At 41.0% G+C, this 21579-nt stretch overlaps 1 protein-coding gene across 1 annotated transcript in view; it reads right to left on the reverse strand.

Annotated features, from left to right (window-relative positions):
* The window catches only part of PCGF3 (polycomb group ring finger 3), a 31172-nt gene extending 27604 nt beyond the window's left edge, over positions 1 to 3568 (reverse strand). The window contains exon 1 of the mRNA XM_056848259.1: positions 3470 to 3568. The gene's annotated coding sequence lies outside the window, so the exon portion shown is untranslated. The remainder of the gene's footprint in view (positions 1 to 3469) is intronic.
* Positions 3569 to 21579: the final 18011 nt, after the last annotated feature.

Raw genomic sequence — 21579 nt, forward strand, 5'->3', positions numbered from 1 at the left:
CTGATAAAAATTCAGATCAGTTCAGAATAAAACAAGCACTTTAAATCAGGGAAGATGCTTGCTTTTCCATATGCAAAAATGCTTCTGGCTTTTCACAGTCCCAGGCAAAAGGGGTATTTTGCTCAGCACCAAATACATATTGTACCAATATGAAAACATATATCAAAAGCCAGATGTTGGCATCTACTTAATGACTTGTGTTACCGTATGTGTACAATCTTTTTTTTATGGCTGTGGCTGACACAGTACAGTTGGTGGGGAAATGCTGCACTTTAAAGCAGGGGTCAGCAACCCTTTATAATTAAAGAGCCAAACAATGTCAAAATGCAGAGCAAGAGACCAACAAATGACCTGTATAACAAAGCCCATTTGTATAACTAAAAATATACGGGCTTAACATTACTGATAACTGACGTACTGATTAATAATCCATAGCTTTGGCAAGCTCAGACACTGGCTGTCGTGACTCTTTTATTAGGCAATGGCACACGCGAGGTCTCACAATATATAATAAATGTCCACAGAAGCACCCTGCATAATTGTTTTAATGCACTGGCATAAATCTGCACATGATGCGAACTTGGGATTACTGGCAACTGTCCATCTCTATCTTCTTTTCTGTAAAGCATCTCTAAGAAGCACTGCAGTCCCATAAACATCTTTGCCTGCTATGTCCTTTACAGACGTTGCATAACATAGCACCCAACCTACCCGTCCAACATACCTTAACATAAAATTTTAATTTTCTTTCCTATAGTCGGACCTGAACCAATGGGTTGAAATTAAATCAAAAGAGTTTCCGTCTAGACATTAGGAAGAATTTTCTAACAGTTAGAGCTGTTCCTCAGTGGAACAGGCTTCCTCGGGAGGTGGTGAGCACTCCTTCCCTAGAGGATTTTAAGAAGAGGTTAGATGGCCATCTGTCAGCAATGCTGATTATGTGACCTTAAGCAGATGATGAGAGGGAGGGCATCTTGGCCATCTTCTGGGCATGGAGTAGGGGGTCACTGGGGATGTGGTGGGGGAGGTGGTTGTGAATTTCCTGCATTGTGCAGAGGGTTGGACTAGATGATCCTAGTGGTCCCTTCCAACTCTATGATTCTATGAACAGGAGAAAGCAGGTCACATAGAAGCTCAACAATTCCCAAACTGTGTGCCAGGGCAAAGTTAACAGACCATCTCCTGAGAGCCCAAAAGTACCTCCCCAGGAGGAGACTGCACATTTCGCTGTTGTGGCTGTTCACCTTTCCAATTCTGCAGAAGATAATTCCAGCTCTTGTGGAGGAACGGGCCTGATTCCAAGAGGCCACTATTAACGGCAGTGAGTTGTATGTGGTAGGAGAGCCTATCCCTGGCACCAAACATCTTGCTTATGAAGGTCAGGCCACTGTAAAGATGGGTAGGGGGAGGTTTGCTCTCAATAATAAAATCTCTCCCAGTAGACCCATTCACTTACATCCAAGACATGGGCTATGAGAAGGACAGAGCTGCAGTAGGGCTTCGTCCCATTTCTAATTCCATAGGTTCTGTTTTTTGGTCACATTGGAGAGGATGATGGAATGATGGGAGAGCAGGATGGAAATCTGGTGCCTGGCTCTTACACAGATGGATTCTTGTCTCTTTTTTTCCTGAAGCTGATCTTTCATATTGGGACTTCGGGCCACTCGCAATAACCTTTCAGGCTTTGATGTCAAAATTGATGTGTTTGGTAAAAAAATATATCAATAGATGATTTTAAGTTGGGGTGGCAACCTCTATATAAAAGGGGTTTTAATTTATTGGTTTTCATTCAAGGTGTTTTAATTCATTTAGAGGGTACGGAGATAAAATGTTAAACTGAAATACAGAATATGTAGAAGTCTGTGATATAATATAGAGTATGCATGTAATGATTGGTGGTGGACTAGGACTAAGAAATATAAGTATTTGTAATCCTTTGATATAACCATAGGTTTAGTAGATCAATAACAGATCAACTATAGAAATGAATTAACAATTAGTGCTAGAATGAGTTGGTGGAGACGAGAGTGGATGATGGATGCTTGTATGCATTGTTTTAATATTACTTGGACACAGATACGTCTTTATTATAACCGCTTTTCTTTCCCTCTTTTTTTCTGTACCCTAATTATAAAAAATAATTAAAAAATAACCTTTCAGGCTTAACTAGACCCTCCCCCCCAAAAAACCTTCAGGAGCATTCCAAAACATTAAGACCCTCAATATTTCCTGTTGACAGGAGGAAGAGCGCTTGCTGCTAAGAGGGCTCGCCTAGCTTTAGGCAGATGGATGCATCAGCTGGGAAAGCCTTATAATTTTATGTGCCTAACTTAGATAGACACAGAGGTCTTCCATAGCATTTTGCGGAAGATGCTTCAGATGAAGCAGAATGCCTGTTGATATGCATCGTAAGATGAAGCAGTGTTCTCCTTTAGCTGCTGCTGAACAGCTGCCATATCATAACATTGGAGGCCAACATAAAACCAGGTTACACTGGACCTGACGTTCATGTTAAAACTGGCTCTATCTGGTGGAAAATGCAGCAGCACTTTTGTTTAAAGTGACTACAACAGGAAGAAGTGTCTCTCAGGGGCCAGAAGCAACAGGCTGAAATTAAATCAAAAGAATTTTCGGCTAAACATTAGGAAGGACTTCCTGACAGAGTGGTTCCTTAGTGGAACAGGCTTCCACAGGAGGAGGTGGGCTCCCCTTCTTTGGAGGTTTTTTTAAGCAGAGGCTAGATGGCCATCTGACAGCAATACTGATTCTGTGAACAAAGGCAGATTGTGAGAGGGAGGGCAGGAAGGGATGAGTAAGTGCTCGGCTGTCGTAGCCCTTTCTTATGTGCACTGGGTAATGCCAATCGCCACTTTGGGGTCAGGAAGGAATTTTCCTCCAGGCCAGATTGGGCAGGGATCCTGGAGGTTTTTGCCTTCATCTGGGTATACAGCAGGGGTCACTAGGGGAGGTAGTTGTGAATCTCCTGTGTTGTGCAGGGGGTTGGACTAGATGACCCTTAAGCTCCCTTCTAGCTCTATGTTGCTAAGGAGAGAAAGGGGAAACTCTTCCATTTTAGTCTTGATCAGACATCTAAATGGACCAGCTTTGGCTGAGTTAACTCTGCTTTCCATTTAATATTTTGCCGGTTTGAAATAAGATGGCACCACCAGTTAAGTACAGTCTGCCCAAACATTCCCAGTAATGCACATGGTATTTGTTGATAAAAAACAGCATGGTGCAGTGGCTGGACTAGGATCAGGGAACCCTGAATTCAAATTTGCACTTAGTCACAAAGATCATTCAGTGAACTGGGGCCAGTTGCTATCTTTCAGGCAAGCCTACCACACAAAGCTGTTGTTAGGATAACATTAAGGAGTACACGGACACTGCCCGGAGCTCCTTGGGAGGAAAGAAGGACAGAAATGCGACAGAAAGATGGGAGACGGTAACATTTTGCTGGGAGGCATACCTCTTAAAACTGCATTTCTTTTCAGAGTCTGCCATCCAGAGACCTGAAAAGATAGAAAAAGAACAACCTGAAAGTTAACACTACAGATGCCAAAGGGATGTTACTCTCAGTGAATTCAGCAATTTTGATAACAATGAATCTGGAGGGTGGAGCTGACACTTAAAATGGTGATTGCCGCCAAAGCCAGGAGAAGAAAAGCTAAGACATATGAATCATAGAATCACAGAGTTGGGACCATCAGGGTCATATAGTCCAGCCATCTGCACAATGCAGGTCATTCACAATTACCTTCCCCCCCACACACCCCCAGTGACCCCTACTCTATGCCCAGAAGATGCCCAAGATGCCCTCCCTCTCATCATCCGCTTAAGGTCATAGAATCAGCATTGCTGACAGATGGCCATCTAGCCTCTGCTTAAAAACCTCCAGGGAAGGAGAGCTTACCACCTCCCGAGGAAGCCTGTTCCACTGAGGAACAGCTCTAACTGTTAGAAAATTCTTCCTAATATCTAGACGGAAACTCTTTTGATTTAATTTTGACCCATTGGTTCTGGTCCGACCTTCTGGGGCAACAGAAAACAACTCGGCACCATCCTCTATATGGCAGCCCTTCAAGTACTTGAAGATGGTTATCATATCACCTCTCTGTCTTCTTAATGAAGCTAATACAGGTTCAAATAATTAAAGCCCAGCTGAGAAGCCGTTCTTTCCCTGCCACCACAGGGCAACAGGAATGGGAAGTCCCCCTCATTTTCTCACGTTAAAATTCTAGTCCTGTGAAAATTAAAAACTAGAAGGACTCAGGCTGTCAGAAGACCAAAGGTTTCCCATTTGGAAGTAGGACTCTAGAGGAGGCTCTCCCAAGCTCCCTGTTTTCCATCCCATGTTAACCTGTTCAATGTATGCAGCTGCCTCACACAGAGACAGATCAATGGTCTCCCACTATCGTCAATAACAAATCATCGCTCTCCGGACCAGGGAATAGACTGCTGCTCATAGCTCCTCCCCTCCTTTCATTGAAATGCTATGGTCAAGCTACTTCCCCTTGGTATCTCATATCCTTTTCCACCATACTGCCCCTTGGTATCTCATATCATTTTCCACCAATCACCAAACCTATTTCATTACTTTTAAAAAAAAATCAAAAAAACACATGGACCTGGCCTCCTGGTTTATAACAAAGCAAGTCCCATAAGAATTACAGTCCATAATGGGCCAAATATTAGATTTATTTAGTACATATATATATACACAATATGGCTTTGTAATACTTAACTGTTTCAGAATTATAGAAGCTAGACAGATGTAAGACCCACTCCAGATATAGATAAGTGCCTTGTCTGAGATTTATATCATCATTAAATATGTACGTTTTGCCATGCGTTTTGTATTGTACTTGTGTTGTGTTGAAAAAAGTAATTAAAAAACTTTTATAAAAAAACAAAGCAAGTCCCTCCCCTGTTTTTTAAGCAGAAAATTAAAAAGCATCAATTAATTTTCTTGTTTTAGCAATGAAAGGAAATTATGACCCTGAGAGATGAACCACTCCAATACGAATAAGTTGTTTTACTACAGACATCACCCTGAAGACTTGCTTACCTCAATAAAACATTGCCCAATTGAACTGAAGGTATAGCAAACCACTGCTGCTATATTTATAAAGAACAATGATCAAATACCAGTTGGCCATCCTGTGGAAAATTTTCTGACAACTTTCAGAGATGAGTGACCCCTGCTAAATTAAGAAAAATCAGCTGCACAGTCAAGCAGAAATCTCCCAGTTAACAACTCGTGTCTTTGTGCCAAAGTAACTCCAGATACACATACTTGAGTCAGAAGAAGAATGCAGTTTACTGGGATTTTGAGCCATCTGTTCTCCACACAAAGAAGGTATTGCCCAAAGTGCCTGCTCTCATATGACCCTCCTTGCGCTATTCCCTCCAATGTGGCATCTTTAGGTACATACTAAAGCTTAAACTAGAACCACAATGTGTGAATGTGACAAACAAGTATTTCAAAACGTGTGGATCATGCTGGCATGCTCACCAAAAAAGGCAAGACTGGCCAAGTTTATACCACATGGCAAATACAGCATGCTGGCTATGTAACAAAAATTTATCTTATTTACCCAAAATGTATTCAATAACACCAAGAAAATAACAGAAGTACAGCTGATCTATCTCCAAAGTACACAAATTGTACAACTAACAAAACAAAAACTAAGTTCAGGAATCCAGGTCTTCCTTAACACACAATTTTCTTCTTAAACAATCCAATTCAGCTGCAGGTCAGAGTTCCAATAGCAGGTAAATCACAGGTAACAGTCAAAATTGGATCAACAAATCTCCATCTGATTGATTGGTCTTGATTCTTATCAGTTATCCAATTTTGACTGATACCTGTGATTTACCTGCTATTGGAATGCTGACCTGCAACTGAATTGGATTGTTTAAAAAGAAAATTGTGTTAAGACCTGGATTCCTGAACTTAGTTTTTGTTTTGTTAGTTGTACAATTTGTGTACTTTGGAGCTAGATCTGCTGTATTTCTGTTGTTTCTTGGTGTTGTTTAATACATTTTGTGTAAATAAGATTATTTTTTGTAACATAGCCAGCGTGCTGTATTTGCCACTTAGATGATTTCATACTACTGCACAGGTTTACTTTTTGAGACAGGTTTATACCACTGCAACCCTATGCTTGCTATTGTGTAAATGTCATCTCTTTCCCAGAGTTGGAGGAAAAGGACAGAAAATGATGACTAAAATGAGCACAGGTTTGGAATACCTTCCCCATGTAAGAAGGCCAAAAGCCAACTATGGTTCCCTACATACATGGTTTAAAAAACGAACCCAAAATTGTTAAAATTGTTACAACCACTTTGTGATTATATGCCCCTTCCTTTAGGGAATACTTTACATTGGCTATCTGAGTCATTGACAGCAGGATTTTTTACTTTTGCAAATAGCCCTACAAATTAAGAGGCGGTTACCCTAGAAGAAAAATCAGTTCGCGGCATACATCTTGGAAGGTTTCGCTTGCATCATGGTTTGTGCTATTCACTATTCAGATATAAAAACTGTTAAAGCTGAACACCAGACAACCACAAGTGACAAATTAAGCATCATTCATTCTAACACGCTCGTTATTACATAATCATGTGCCATTTCTTCCACCTTCTTCCCCCGCTTCATTTAGTGAACAGATGGTGCCAAAAGAATGAATCAGAACAGTCTAGCTAATGAAGTTGTATGCTGAATTCCAGACCCCACTGGCTGCTAAACCCACAACAGTGGACGCACGCAAGGAAAAGGGAAAAGCTTGCTCTCTTCAAAGCCGCCCCTATGCCTCCTCTGCAGATTTCCCCATGCCATACGCATTACTGATATTAACCTGCACAATAACTTCAGGCTATATCCATGACTTCTTAGGTGGAGAGTAGAAACAGATCCATGTGTAAATCTATTGTAGTAAGAGATGATCACAACAGCTTCGCATCTTGCACAACCCATCCTGCCATCTCCTCAAAACTAATGAAACATCAAGGTGTATTCAGTGCATTTCAAAGTGAAAGAGGACTAACAAATATACAATTATTTACAAAAAATCAAAGTCCACAAAGGTACACTGATCCAAGGTAAACTCTATAAGCTGGTTACATGAACTCAGCAAACATGTAGATAAATAGTAGTAGGTAGGAAGACGATCGTTTCTTTCTTCTTCATCAGTTCTGTTCAATCAATGTAATTAAACATGCACACACTCATATCCAGACAGTATTGCTCCTTCCCTTTAGGACAGGTTCTCCAACTATATCTGTTTACAGATGCTGCATTCCATAATAAATTTCATGTTTCAAAGATATAGTTGTACAGACATCATTGCTAAGGTATCAGTTCCCAACGGGATACAACAACTGAACCTATCCTAAAGGGAAGGAGCAATACTGTCTGGATATGAGAGTGTGCATGTTTAATTACATTGATTGAACGGAACTGATGAAGCAGAAAGAAACGATCGTCTTCCTACCTACTACTACTTTATCTACATGTTTGCTGAGTTCATGTAACCAGCTTATAGAGTTTACCTTGGATCAGTGTACCTTTGTGGACTTTGATTTTTTGTAAATAATTGTATATTTGTTAGTCCTCTTTCACTTTGAAATGCACTGAATACACCTTGATGTTTCATTAGTTGAGTCAGTATTTATTGTTGCCTTGAATTCCTGCACTGTCTTTCTTACCATTGGTATTAGTGCAGAGGTGTTTATTTTGGCTTAATCTCCTCAAAACTAGCAGGTAAACAATCCAGATGTGGACTTCCAGTATCAAAAAATGAGCATCTCTCATGAATTTGTGACTGGCAGATGCCTTTATAGAATAACAGGAGGGTTCTATAGATGCTAGAAACATGTATCAATTGCACGATACGTACGATTTCCAAACAGTCTTAGTTCTTTTAATGTTAATAGATGTGATGATGCTTGGACAAGATTGATGAGACGTGTCTGGAAGGTTCTGTTAGGAAAAGCATCACAATCTCTACATATTGTAAAAAGTTCTGTGACTGAACTGAAACCAAGATGTGGGGCTGATTTAAGCCAGAGGCTTGGCCTTGTCTGAGCCAGAGCTCCACATAAATTGGTATATTGTTTAAAGGGCTCTTAAATTCATGCACTGACCCCCTTCGCACATAATATTTACACACCAATACAACTTTAACCCCAGCTGGTAGATTGCTGGTGTCCCTGCTGCTTTCATCAGGGTTAACAAGCAAATTAAGAGCTCTTTAAAATAGGTCCTTAAGAGCCAATCATGTGCCCACTGTCTCATTCAAACTGTCTGAATGTCTGCAGAAGGCGGAACAGTTTTCTAGTGTGCTTAAGCCATGTGCTGGCAGCAAAAAGCTAAGCAGCACTGTGAGAGCAGGAATCACGAGCTGGATTCCACAGTCAAAGGTACCAGACATGTGAGTTTAGCTGCCATAGTAGGGAGGGCTGAGATGGGAAGAGACAGCGTATATCCAACTACATAGGAATCAATCTAGCCCTCTCCTTTGTGCGTCTTTCGAGCTTCATGGCACCAAATCTGTATTTCTATTAGGAAGCCTCCACCTACCAGATATCTAGACATCAACAGAGTGGAAGCACCCAAGAACACCAGCTTCTGCTGCCTCTGTGACCAAAGCAACAACCATCACAGCAATTAAACTGAGAGCCAGTGTGGTGTACTGGTTAAGAGCGGTGGCTTGGAGTGGTGGAGTCTGATCTGGAGAACCGGGTTTGATTCCCCACTCCTCCACATGAATGGTGGACGCTAATCTGGGGAACCAGATTTGTTTCCCCACTCCTACACATGAAGCCAGCTGGGTGACCTTGGGCCAGTCACACTCTCTCAGCCCCACATACCTCACAGGGTGTCTGTTGTAGGGAGGGGAAGGTGATTGCAAGCCAGTTTGATTCTGCCTTAAGTGGTAGAGAAAGTCAGCATATAAAAACTAACTCTTCTTCTTCTAAAGTCAGACCCAACTCCATTGGATTTGCAAATCTACCAAGACTATTTTTAAAAGTCAAATTGTTTTCAGCCTATTAAGGTGCCCCACCGTACTTATAAAAACCTTCCCTCCAAAAGTAATGAACACAAAACATAAATTATACATACCCAACATCATCATGAACAATAGCAAGAAGGCCAGAAGGGTTTAACATGAAAAATAACTTCACAGATAATAGGTCTTATTTTTGAACTGCTGGGGAACTAGCTATGCAGAATGGGGAAAGTATGCCTATGAGCCAAAGTGGAATCCCAGTACTAGAGCTGCATTATAAACACAGATGCAGTTTCTAATACATACAAAGCCCAAAGCATTAAAAAAAATTAGAAGCAGCCACAGCCATCTTGAACTGAGCCTGAAATTTGCTGGCAACCAACGCAAAGAGCAAGCAACAGGTGTATTATGCCCTAGAACCCAACATCTCAAATATGCCACTGTCTCTAAATCAACTGTTTATTTTGCAGAAGTGAAAGCATAAAAATCATGAAGTCCTCTGTTAGGATAAAATAAAGGCTATGGATCATTAGACTCACAGAATCAGATGGGAAGCCTTTGGCAGTCTGATTATACACAGGCTTAAGGCCTGTCGAAGAAATTCTGGTATCGTTATTGAGCTTTGCCAATTCATCACTGGTCATTGTCATCTCTACTATACCGGTTTTATAGAAAACTTTGCAACAGTGCTTGATGGTGGAGAAATCAGAGCAGGCTTATTTCTGGCTGGGGCTAGAAAATTTGGCATGTGTTGAACACCGGAACACCAAGAACCATATCACAGATGGTAATACTCGGACTAGGCTCAGACATGAAGATCACTTGGTCCTATCACTACCTCCCAACCTTAGTTGCCTGACTTGGTTTACTGTGAAGATAAAATCAGGATCATCTTTAATGTACTGAAGGAAGAACAGAATACAAGTAATGAACAACAGAATTTTATGATTAGAGCTTCATGCTTAAAAGTTTCCACAGTGCGACGTCTAGCTACCAAGAAATGTTTTTAAATACATGAAGGAACTGGAGAACAAAATATCCTAAAACAAGAGATTACACATTTTATTCAGACCGGCATGGATCGCATTCCAGAACTGACATGTGCTGGATCTCCAGGACAATGTTGACAAAAGTAGATTCTATGAACATCACTCCTAGAACACTATCCGACCACAATCCACTTGAATTGGTCTGGATACGAGGAAGGTCAGGTTTAAGAAGATGGAAATTAAATGATCAAATATTACGTAAGAAGCAGACACTTGAACAATGTAAACACGACATTACAGAATTTTTCATTCTTCACAAAACTCCGGATGTATCAAACTTTACCATTTGGGACGCCAGCAAGGCATACATCCGCGGCAGAATGATAGCTTTTAATGCTAAAATCAGAAGAGATAAAGAAAGGAATTACAAGGACCTTCTGAAACAACTAAGAAAATTAGAAAAAGATTTCTAGACTATACCAAATAAAATTATTCTATGTAAAATTAAGCTGACTAAACACAAGATAGACGCCATGGAGTCAGAAGAAGTTCACGAGAAGATCAAATACGCCAAGCAAAGATTTTCTGAGAAAGCGAACAAACCCGGCTGATTTTTAGCTAATCAACTTCGGCAACAAGAAATGAAGAGAAAGATTCTAGGAGCAAAAAGCAACGGAATAACCTACAATAAACAAGAAGAAATTGAAAATTTTTTTGCTGACTACTATACACAACTCTACGCAAAAGACGACTTACAAGAGCAAGGGCTACAAAGGTATCTATCACAGGCTAAACTTCGTAAGCTATTAGAAGAGGAACAAGAAAGCCTCAACCAGAAGATGACAACACAAGAAATCGTAGATGCCATAAATAACTTAAAACCTGATAAAGCACCAGGCCCGGATGGGATTACTCCGAAGTTTTATAAGCTCTATGAGCAGCAACTCACACCTGTTTTGCTATCATTGTTCAATGACGTAACAGAAAATGGAAAGATTCCAACATCCTGGCAGGATGCACACATATCTCTATTACCGAAGGAAGGCACTGATCCATACAACCCCCAGGCTTATAGACCAATCTATTTGCTGAACATTGATTACAAACTATTTGTCTCCATACTAACCAAAAGACTTCAAAGGTGCATCAGGTGCATCCGGACCAAACTGGGTTCATCCCCAAGAGAATTATGAGAGACAATGTAAGACTGGTTCTCAGCGCAATTAAAGACATTAAGTCAAAATAATTGAAGACAGCTATGATCTTCCTCGATGCAGAAAAAGTGTTTGACGTTTCCTGGCGCTTTATCTCAAAGACATTGGAACAAATGGGCTGTGGAGACACTTTCCTCAAAGTATTTAACACAACATATTCAGCCCAAAAGGCACGACTCTTAGTTAACGGTTATCTTTCAGCAGAATTCAATATTGCAAAAGGCACCAGACAAGGCTGTCCACTTTCACCACTTCTATTCTTAGCGAACTATATAAGAAATGATTTTAACATCAAGGGACTCAAATTTGGAAAAGAAGAACATAAAATTAAAAGCTATGCAGATGATGTTGTATTAATCTGTCAAAACCCAAAGGGCACTCTTCCATATGTGCAACATCATATTATGGAATTCGCAAAGTACTCGGGTTACAAACTAAACAAAGCTAAGACGAAGATATTGGCATTTAATACTACAAAAATTGACGATATGTATATCAAAGAAAAGACAGGATGCCAAATAACGAAAGATTCACTCAAGTACTTAGGCATCAATATATCAATATATATCAATATAAACGAACTATGCAAAAATCTGGGGAGAAATAGAAAAAGATCTGAGCTGATGGTCGAAGATGAATATTTCCTGGCTAGGAAGAATATCTACCATAAAAATGAATGTATTTCCAAGATTAAACTTTTTATTCCAGTTTCTACCAATAAGTATACCTGACAAGACGATAGACAACTGGCAGAAGCAAATAAATCGCTTTGTGTGGAATGGCAAGAAGCCAAGAATTAGATTTAAAGTACTACAGGATGAGAAGAAAAGAGGTGGCCTAGTGCTAGCAAACTTTACATTATACTACCATGCAGCCTGTTTGACTTGGGTTGCAGACTGGATCAAACATCCCAAGAACAGAAATATTACATTGGAAAGAGTGGACCTCTTGCAAGGCTTCCATAAAGCCTTATGGAACCCTACAGCAACATTGCAATCAGGTAAAATCTCCTAAGATTGCGATATCAAGCCAGCGATCCTAAAAGTCTGGAAAAGATATAAAAAGAAAATCAGTCCCTCTCCGCCATCCATAATGTCTCCGACTGAAGCCTACCATGAAGACATTACATTGAAAAATGAATCGCCATTAGTATACCATGACATGGTAGATTCTACAGGAGAGATCAAAAGTTTATTAATGCTCCAAGACAAATTCGAAAAGATAAGCTGGCTGACATATCTCCAACTGAGATCCAACCTAAAAAGAGACTGTCTACAATCTGGGTCGTTCCAAGAACTAACAGAATTTGAGTCAATTGTAACCAAGAGTGACGACCATTTGTTAGGAAAAATCTACGAACTACTCCTGAAGTATGATACAGAAGAAGAACAAGTTAAGATAAACATGATTAAATGGATGCAAAATTATGGTGAGATGGTCACGATGGAAACATGGGAAAAACTTTGTACTCTTGAACTAAAATAGTCAAGAACTGAGGGAAAACTGGCACAAGACGTTCTACAGATGGTATATGACGCCCAACATGATTTCTCAGATGGCCACCTCAAAGGGAAAAAAAGGGGCTTGCTGGAAATGCCAAGAGACAGATGGTTCTTACTTTCATGTTTGGTGGACTTGTCCGAGGCTACAAATGTACTGGAAGAAGATTCAACATGAACTACAGAACATAACTAAAATAAAAATAAGACTGGACCCCAAATACTTTCTGCTAAGTATAACACCACCTGATTTACCCATGAGATTCAGAGATGTGTTCAAATATGCCACAACAGCTGCAAGAGTTGTACTGGCCAGAACCTGGAAGCAAACGTCTATACCTGACATAGAAGAATGGAAAAATGCTCGACTATGCAAACATGGCCAGAGTGACTTTTATTAACGAGAAATGGCAACCATTTTATACTTATATGTTAGCGGACTAATAGATAAATATACTATAAGAAACTAGAATATGCAATAGATAAATGTAAACATACTAGATCAATGAAAATGCTTGATAATTATAGTTTGAAAATGCAAAATGCTTTTGAATTTATGAGACCAAAACCGTGCTTGTTTACATCAGATGGATTTCCCTTATCCCCTCCCTTTTTTCCTTTTTGCATCCCGTATTTGAATTAAAAAATAAATAAAAATTATATTTAAAAAAAAAAGAAAAAGAAAAAAAGAAAACTGGATCCGGCCAACCTAAAATCCTTTCTTCCACAGTGGTATTCTCCATCATCACTACATTCAATATATATCCTTGTGTTCATTAATTCAAATCCTATTCCTGCCCCTTCCCAGATCCAGCAGGACCATGAATATTTTGGAAGGCCATGCCTCAGTGACAGAACACTGCTCTGTGTGCATAAGACCAGATGTTTTTATCCCTGGCATCTCCAGTCTTAAAAGGTCACTGAAAGCAGGCAAGGAAAAGCTCTTGCTTAAGACTTTGGAGAGGCGCTGGTAATCAGAAAAGAAGCAGTAGGTGAGGGAGACCAATGTGCAGCTTCATAAAGTAGTCAATACAATATCAAAGCTAGTAGAATGATCCAGGGAAGGAGCTGACAAACTGGGAGCTGTTTATCTGGGAGCTGACAAACCACGATAATCTGATTTTGTTCAACGAGAATTTTCAGCTTTCATAGCTGTAGACAAGTTCATGAAAACATACCTGAACTGTTATTCTAAGTCACCCGATACTCTAAGGCTCCTGGCATCATGGGGCTGCAACACGATTTTGTCTGACCCGTTCTTCATTCATTCATTCATTCAATTTTATTGCTATTCATTGCTATCACGTTTCTCCCCAACGGGGACCCAAAGCCTTTTTGATCATCATTCGCCCCTCCTCCATTATAACAACCACCCTGTGAGGCAGGTTAGACTGAGACAATGCGACTGGCACAAGGTCATACAGGTAGCTTCCATAGTAGAGTGGGATCTGGACACAGATCTCCCAGGATCCTAGTCTGACACTCTAACCGTGACACCACGGTTAGACTTAGCCAGCTCCTGCTAAGTCGCACAGTAAACCCTGGAGTGGTGGAAAAATAACCGAAGGGGGGGGATTGCTTTGCACCCCTTCCACCTCAAAGTGTGATAAATTTCAGGGTAGCCATGTTAGTCTACAACAGCAAACACAAAACAGGAACCTTGCCAGGTCTCTTAGGGTGCTTTCGCACATACCAAATAATGCACTTTCAATCCACTTTCAATGCACTTGGCAGATGGATTTTACGGTGTAAAATGGCAAAATCCACTTGCAGACAATAGTGAAAGTGGATTGAAAGTGCATTATTCAGCATGTGTGAAAACGACCTTAAGACTCTAAGGTGTCACAAAAATCCTCTAGAGTTTGTACTTGAAGTGTGCAAGAGACCATCAGGCTGACAGCAAAGGGGACAACGCCAAGGTGGTATTTCTGTTTTGGTAACAGGCTTCAACACATCATCAATATGGCCAGGTAGCTCTGCCCCCCCCCCCTTGCTGTTCCAGGCTTAGGAAACGGCTCCTTTCTACCCTAGGCAAACAGTTCACAAACGCAACCATCTTAGCAGCATGCAGCCAACAGAGGATATGGCCAAGTACCAAACCTTCATGCCCAGAGGGAGAAGGGAAGGGCTGAAAGAGAGCAGAATATTAAGTAAACCACAGGTGAGAAACTTGACAAAGTAAGTAAGTGGTGGATTGGTGACTCAAAAGGTGTTGTAACTGAGAAAACGTGACTACGGCAAGAACCAAAATAAACTTCATCTGCAAATTTGCAAGGAGTTGGACAATAGGAGCAGGAAGAGAGAGAGACTGTGGGGTTCAGACTCTATGGGGTTCAGAGTTAATTTTGTCACTTGGGTAACTATGCTACAGCTGACAGCTAGCTGTACCGATCAGCGGGATATTTAGAGATGTATGCATGGAAACATTTTACTTCATCTGGAAACGTGAGCCTAAAAACTGCCATTGTATTTGCAAGATTGGCTTTAAACGCCCTCAATTACCTCAGGAGCGATATCTGAATATTCAGCTAAGCAGTCTGCAAACGGCATTATATGCTTCTGTAACTGAGTTCCACAATGTCCCTTCTTTAACAGGTGGCTCTGTGGTGAACAGACTATTACTGTTCACAGTTGCAAACACCCATCTTGATTAAGGCTCCACAACAAAAGACTGGTGGACGATAAAGCACAGAGACAATTTGGCCCATCTTACGTTCTAGTAGGGGACATTATTGTTTCTGATTAAACATGTATCTTTCATACCTTGCCTAGCTATCCAGTGATCCTCAAACATATATTTCAATTAAGCAGTGGACTCTGATCTGGAGAACCGAGTTGGTTTCCCCACTCCTACACATGAAGCCAGCTGGGTGACCTTGAGCAAGTTACAGCTCTCTTAGAGCTCTCTCAGCCTCACCTATCTCACAGGGTGTCTGTTGTGGGGAAGGGAAGGTGATTGTATGCTGGTTTGAGTCTCCCTTAAGTGGCAGAGAAAGTTGGCATATAAAAACCAACTCTTCTTCTTCTTTTTAAAGACTTCTAAACCCACCAACTTTATATAGTTACAGTGCAAATAAGATCCCTTGCAACAGAGAACAGTTCTAAGCTTAATAGATTTCTACTAAGTTTCATCATATTAGAAAAGCCCCCAACAAAACCAGGGGGGGAAATTAAGAACCAATATATTACCAGTCCCAGTCTTTGGGAAAACTCAAAATCTTCAACAATTTACTCTTTGTTTCTGTGGAAGCAGGGCGATAGGTGAAGGGAAAATGTACGTTCTGTACCAGCTTTCCGATTTTCTTGCTGTACCAGTTTTAAAGCCTAGTTTCTAATCTTACTTTTAAGTATGCTTTAAATTAAATTATCCCCTTCAGGCAAACTAGAATTCACATACACAAGAACAGTTACCCGTACTGAGGCTTGGTGACAGTTGGGAGTCCAGAGATCAAATTTAGCCCAGCTTGCATGTAAATTACATGTATTTAAAAACGTACAACCTGCCTCTCTTTTTTTATATAATTTTTTTTATTTTTATAACATAACACATAAAACAAAACAAATACAATAAAAAAACAAAAAAATATCAATTATATAATCTGCTTAATGCAATCAAAATTGCAAAATTACAAAATATCGTTTTGACCCACCACCCACCATAGAAAGTGATCCATCACCAGACTTCCGGAGAAGTGTCTAAACAGTTTAAAGATTACATTATTGACAATAAGATTTTTTAAAAAGTTAAACTTATTTCTATAACTCATTAACTAAAATAGTAAAATCCATTTTTTACAGTTTATCCCAATATGTGACAGCCTTCGCCCATGTTTTTTTTAATTCTTCCATATCTTTTCCATGTAGGAATTCTGTTAATTTGGCCATCCTCATATACATCCATAATTTCTCTCTCCAGTCACTAATTGAAGGTTTATTTACTTGCTTCCAAACTTTGGCTATTATAATTCTTGCAGCAGCAAAACTATACTGACAATCATTTCTATCCATTTTTTTCTTGAGGAATCCCCAATAAACAGAATGCAGGATTTCTTTTTACTCTCATATTAATCAAATTATTAGTTTTTCTTATTACTTTCCAAAATGTTTTAATTTTTTTACATATCCACCATGTATGCATAAAAGTTCCTCTTTCATTTCCACATTTCCAGCATAGATCCATGTCTCCTTTTTTCATTTTGCTTATCATCACGGAAGTTATATACCATCTATAAAACATTTTATATGTTCTCTCTAATTTAGTTGGTTATTGTAAATTTGAATTCTTTCTTCCATAAGTTTCCCCATGTTTCCAAATCAATATTATATCCTAACTCCTTCATCCATTTCATCATTACTGGTTTAATTCTTTCTTGTTCTAAATTTACTTTAGTTAATAACCTATATATCCTTCCTATCAGTCCTTTATTCCCTTTTATTACCATACATACTCGGGTGTAAGCAGACCCGAGTATAAGCCGAGGTGCCTAATTTCACCCCCAAAATGGGGAAAAATTAGGCACCCATGTATAAGCCCAGGGGGAAATGCATCCCCTCCCCTGCAGGCTTACCTGACCGGGCTCCACGATTGCGCAAAAGGCACGATTGGGTGGGGGGGAGAAGCCGCCGCCGCAGCACAGAAGGCGCAATCGGGTGGGGTGGGGGGAGAAGGCGGGACAGCCCGCCCATCAGCTGGCCGGAGGGAGCGCGCTGGGAGAGGGCCCGGCAGGCGAATTACCGTATTGACCCGAGTATAAGCCGAGGTGAGTTTTTTAAGCCAAAAATCATGGCTAAAAACTCGGCTTATACTCGAGTATATACAGTAGTATATTTTCTAATTTGATTTATTTTTATTAAATCCAACTTGCTTATTTTTGTTAAATATATCTTTTAATTTATAATACATAAACCAGTCTTTAATATTAAGTTCTTCTCTACTTCTTAAAACCCAATCTCCTTCCTTATACTCTATAATTTCTCTATATACATCCATATCTAATTGTATCCCTCTCTAAATTATTCCTTTACTGGATTAATCCATCCGGGAGTTTTATTTTCCAAAAAACCTTTTATATTTTTCCAAGTTTGAAATAAACCAAATCTAATAATATGAATGTTAAAATCTTTGTTTACCTTTTCCTTATCATACCACAAATATGTATGCCATCCAAAACGTAAGTTACAACCTTCTATTTCCAATATTTTGGGATTCTCTAACAAAATCCAGGTCTTTAACCAAACAAAACAAGATGCCTCATAATACATTCTCAAATCTGGTAACCCCAAACCTCCTGTTTCTTTTAGTTCAATTAAGTTATTATATGCTATTCTATGTCTTTCTTTGCCCCATAAAAAATTTAAAGTATCTTTTTTCCAAATTTTAAATATTTGACCCCTTTTATAATTGGTAAGTTTTGAAACAAAAAAAGCATTTTAGGTAATACCATCATTTTAATTACAGAAATTCTACCCCATAATGAGTCAGGTGGTAAAAGGTAAAGGTAGTCCGCTGTGCAAGCACCGGGTCATTACTGACCCATGGGGTGACATCACATTCCAACATTTACTAGGCAGACTTTGTTTACCATTGCCTTCCCCAGTCGTCTACACTTTATCCCCAGCAAGCTGGGTACTCGTTTTACCGACATGGGAAGGATGGAAGGCTGAGTCAACCTTGAGCCGGCTACCTGAACCCGACTTCCATCGGGATCGAGTAGAGCTTTTGACTGCAGTATTGCAGCTTACCACTCTGCGCCATGGGGCTCTCAGTTAAGGTAGTAGGCCCTTCCAAACAGTAGGGCCACAACAGAAAAAGTTCAAGATCTCGCCAAGAAGAACTGGACTAAGACAACTGTAAGAAGCAGTTTTTGCATGGGCTCAGCAGTTAAGAAGCCCCGCCATGAGCCATTTCAGAATCGGCATTAAAATGGACATGGAGGCATACCATTGCCAAAAGAAGAGCATCCATGCTTTGCCTTCGCTGCAATGTCTTGGGTGCCTTCAGGGCTAGCACACATAAAACGTCATCACAATAACCCAGTTCACAGTGACTGTGGATCAGCATAGCCACGCCAAGAACCTTTTCCCCTCATCTTTACAATGGAGTGGGAAATAATGAAAAAACTCCTATGAAATATTCTCTCTTTTGGATTGAGTGAAATGTTATTTAAGACAAGGTTTTTATTAGCTCAAAATATACAGCGTGAAGGAAATTAGTTAAGCCCACCTACAGAGCTAGGTAAGAATTCCTAGATATTCTGTAGACATATTTTCAAGATGTTAAAGTGAGAGTAATCTTGCCTACAGCTAAAATGTTTGACAGTAGACTACTGAAGAGTTCAGAGTTTTTCAATGCTATAAAGTTAACTTGATATTCAAATACGTTGCTACTGTGAGGGCACGTTTTTTCAGTCCCAATAATACACTTTTGTCTGTTTACTTCAAATTTTGTTTACTAATGTCAACTTTTTTCCCCCCAACTCTCAGATGGCAAAAACTACAGATATATATCCTAAAGTAGGTTAGGGGGCAGTTGTACAAGGTATACAGTCGTACTAGGTCAGAGCTTTACGTCACTACTTCTAATCTTATTTTCAAATTTTTTTTTTTGCAGATATAAGTCTCTCCTTTGGGCACAGAACAAAAAAAATAATGCAAAGTAACCGCAGGAAAAGAGAACAAAGAATTCTGACGACCAGTATAAGAATTTGTGCTTTGACAGCTACATCAAAAAGCACAGCTATACATCACATAGGATTCGGACAGAATGGAGCGGGTGCAGAGGAAAGTGATGAGGATAATCAGGGGCCTGGAGACCAAGCCCTACAAGGAAAGGCTGAGGGATTTGGGAATGTTCCGTCTGGAGAAGAGGAGGTTGAAGAGGGACATGATTGTTCTCTTTAAGTATTTGAAGGGCTGTCCCTTAGAGGAGGGTAGGGAGCTGTTCCTGTTGGCAGCAGAGGATAGGAGTCGCAATAATGGGTTAAAATCACAGGCGGAAAGGTACTAGTTGGATATTAGGGGAAAACTTTTTACAGTAAGAGTGATTCAACTGTGGAATCGGCTGCCTAGGCACGTGGTGAGCTCCCCCTCACTGGCAGTCTTCAAGCAGCGGCTGGACGAACACTTGTCAGGGATGCTTTATTGAGCAGGGAGCTGGACTAGATGGCCTGTATGGCCCCTTCCAATGCTATGATTCTATACATTTAGTTCTACTTGCCTGTGCCAGAGGTCTCTTATTTTTCAATGATCACAATCCAGTTAAAGGTATGCATATATTTTCCCCAGTGATTTCAGAGGGAGCCATTTAAGCTTGTATTTAACTCAATCAGCTCGTTCCTGAGCCTTGCAGCAGCCGGGAACAACATAGCCGCGGCGCCTTGGAAGAGGTTTCCCGGCTGCTGCAAGGCTTTAAAAAGCTAAAACAGGGCTTTTTTCCCTCCATAGAAAACAGCGATGCTGTGCCAGGAAAAACCTGGCGCAGCAACGCTGTTGCTGGAGAGGGCGTTCCCAGGCTGGAGGGGCTTTGGAAGCTGACTACTGTCAGCTTCGCCCTGGGAATTCCCCCCCCCCCATGCCAGTGCCGCATATCTCTTCCGAGATTTAGGTCCTGGAGAGACTGCAGCATTGGAGGGGTCGTATGCAGATCCACGGTGCCCAGGCACAGACGGAACTGCCCCCGCTGCCAGCATAAGTGCCTCTTATTCCATTATAAGAGGCCACTTATACTGTGGTGGGGTTACGCCACCTCCAGACCACCTTCAGCCCCCCACCTCAGGAATGGGCTGTTAGTGAAATCAGAGGGATTTAAAAGTGCATTGCCTCGACCGGATCATGCCCCAAGGTTGCAGCATAAATCAGATCACTATGAATACTGCTCTGTGGAGTCCTTCATGTACACCTTAAGGCAGGGGTGGGGAACCTTTTTTCTGCCAAGGGCCATTTGAATATTTATAACATCATTCGAGGGCCATACAAAATTATCAACTTAAAAATTAGCCGACCAAGCCCCAAGCAGGCAGCTGCCCCAGAGGATCCCCCCCTCGCACGGGCAAGCAGGCAAGCATCCAACCAGTGGCACACTCGCCCATGTGGTGGCACAGAATGGTCTGTTGCACCAGCCAGGCGTAGCCGTCCAGCCGCACGCCAGAGTTGCTCCAGCTCTGCATGGTCGGGGCTGGATTCTACAGCCAGCTCCTGCTACCTCCACCTGCAGGTATGAAATGAGGACACACTGGCTAAGAACTCGCCATCTGGCCCTGCCTCCTTTAACCCTTCCATTGTCATCACTTCCGCCCCCAGCCCTCTTGTAATACAGAGGGAATACGTTTCTCCGTGGCCCGGGTGGGAAAGGGTTAACACAGTTTCTTGGGCAGTCCTAGCAGCTCCATAGCTAACGACTCTTCTGCAAGGGGGGGGAAAGGTTCCTTTTCTCGGCAAAACAAACTCACATCCGCCTTGAATAGAGGCTATTCCTGTCAGTGGGAGGGGGCGGATCGCCAGTCTTAGATCCTTCTGAGCTAGAGACCTGCCACGACCCACGAAGGGCCAGACCAAATGATTTCACGAGCCTTAAACAGCCCCCAGGCCTGACGTTCCCCGCACCTGCCTTAAGGGAACACTCATTTTTCAAGAATATGTTCACGCCTATGTGTTGGAATAAACCCAGTCAAAGTACAGGGAGAAAACAAGCGCCAGAAACTGCCCAAAGGCAAGGAAACTTTAAGCAGGCTCCAAGCACAGAACAGATTGCAGCTTGTGCCATTCACAAGATCCATCCTTGCATCAGGCCACCTTCCTGTTCAGAGTATTGAAAGCGGCTTAGGGGATATAAACCCTGGCATCCAAACACACTGCAGCCAAGTTC

Source organism: Euleptes europaea, chromosome 4 (genome assembly GCF_029931775.1).
Source record: "Euleptes europaea isolate rEulEur1 chromosome 4, rEulEur1.hap1, whole genome shotgun sequence".
Taxonomy (NCBI): domain Eukaryota; kingdom Metazoa; phylum Chordata; class Lepidosauria; order Squamata; family Sphaerodactylidae; genus Euleptes; species Euleptes europaea.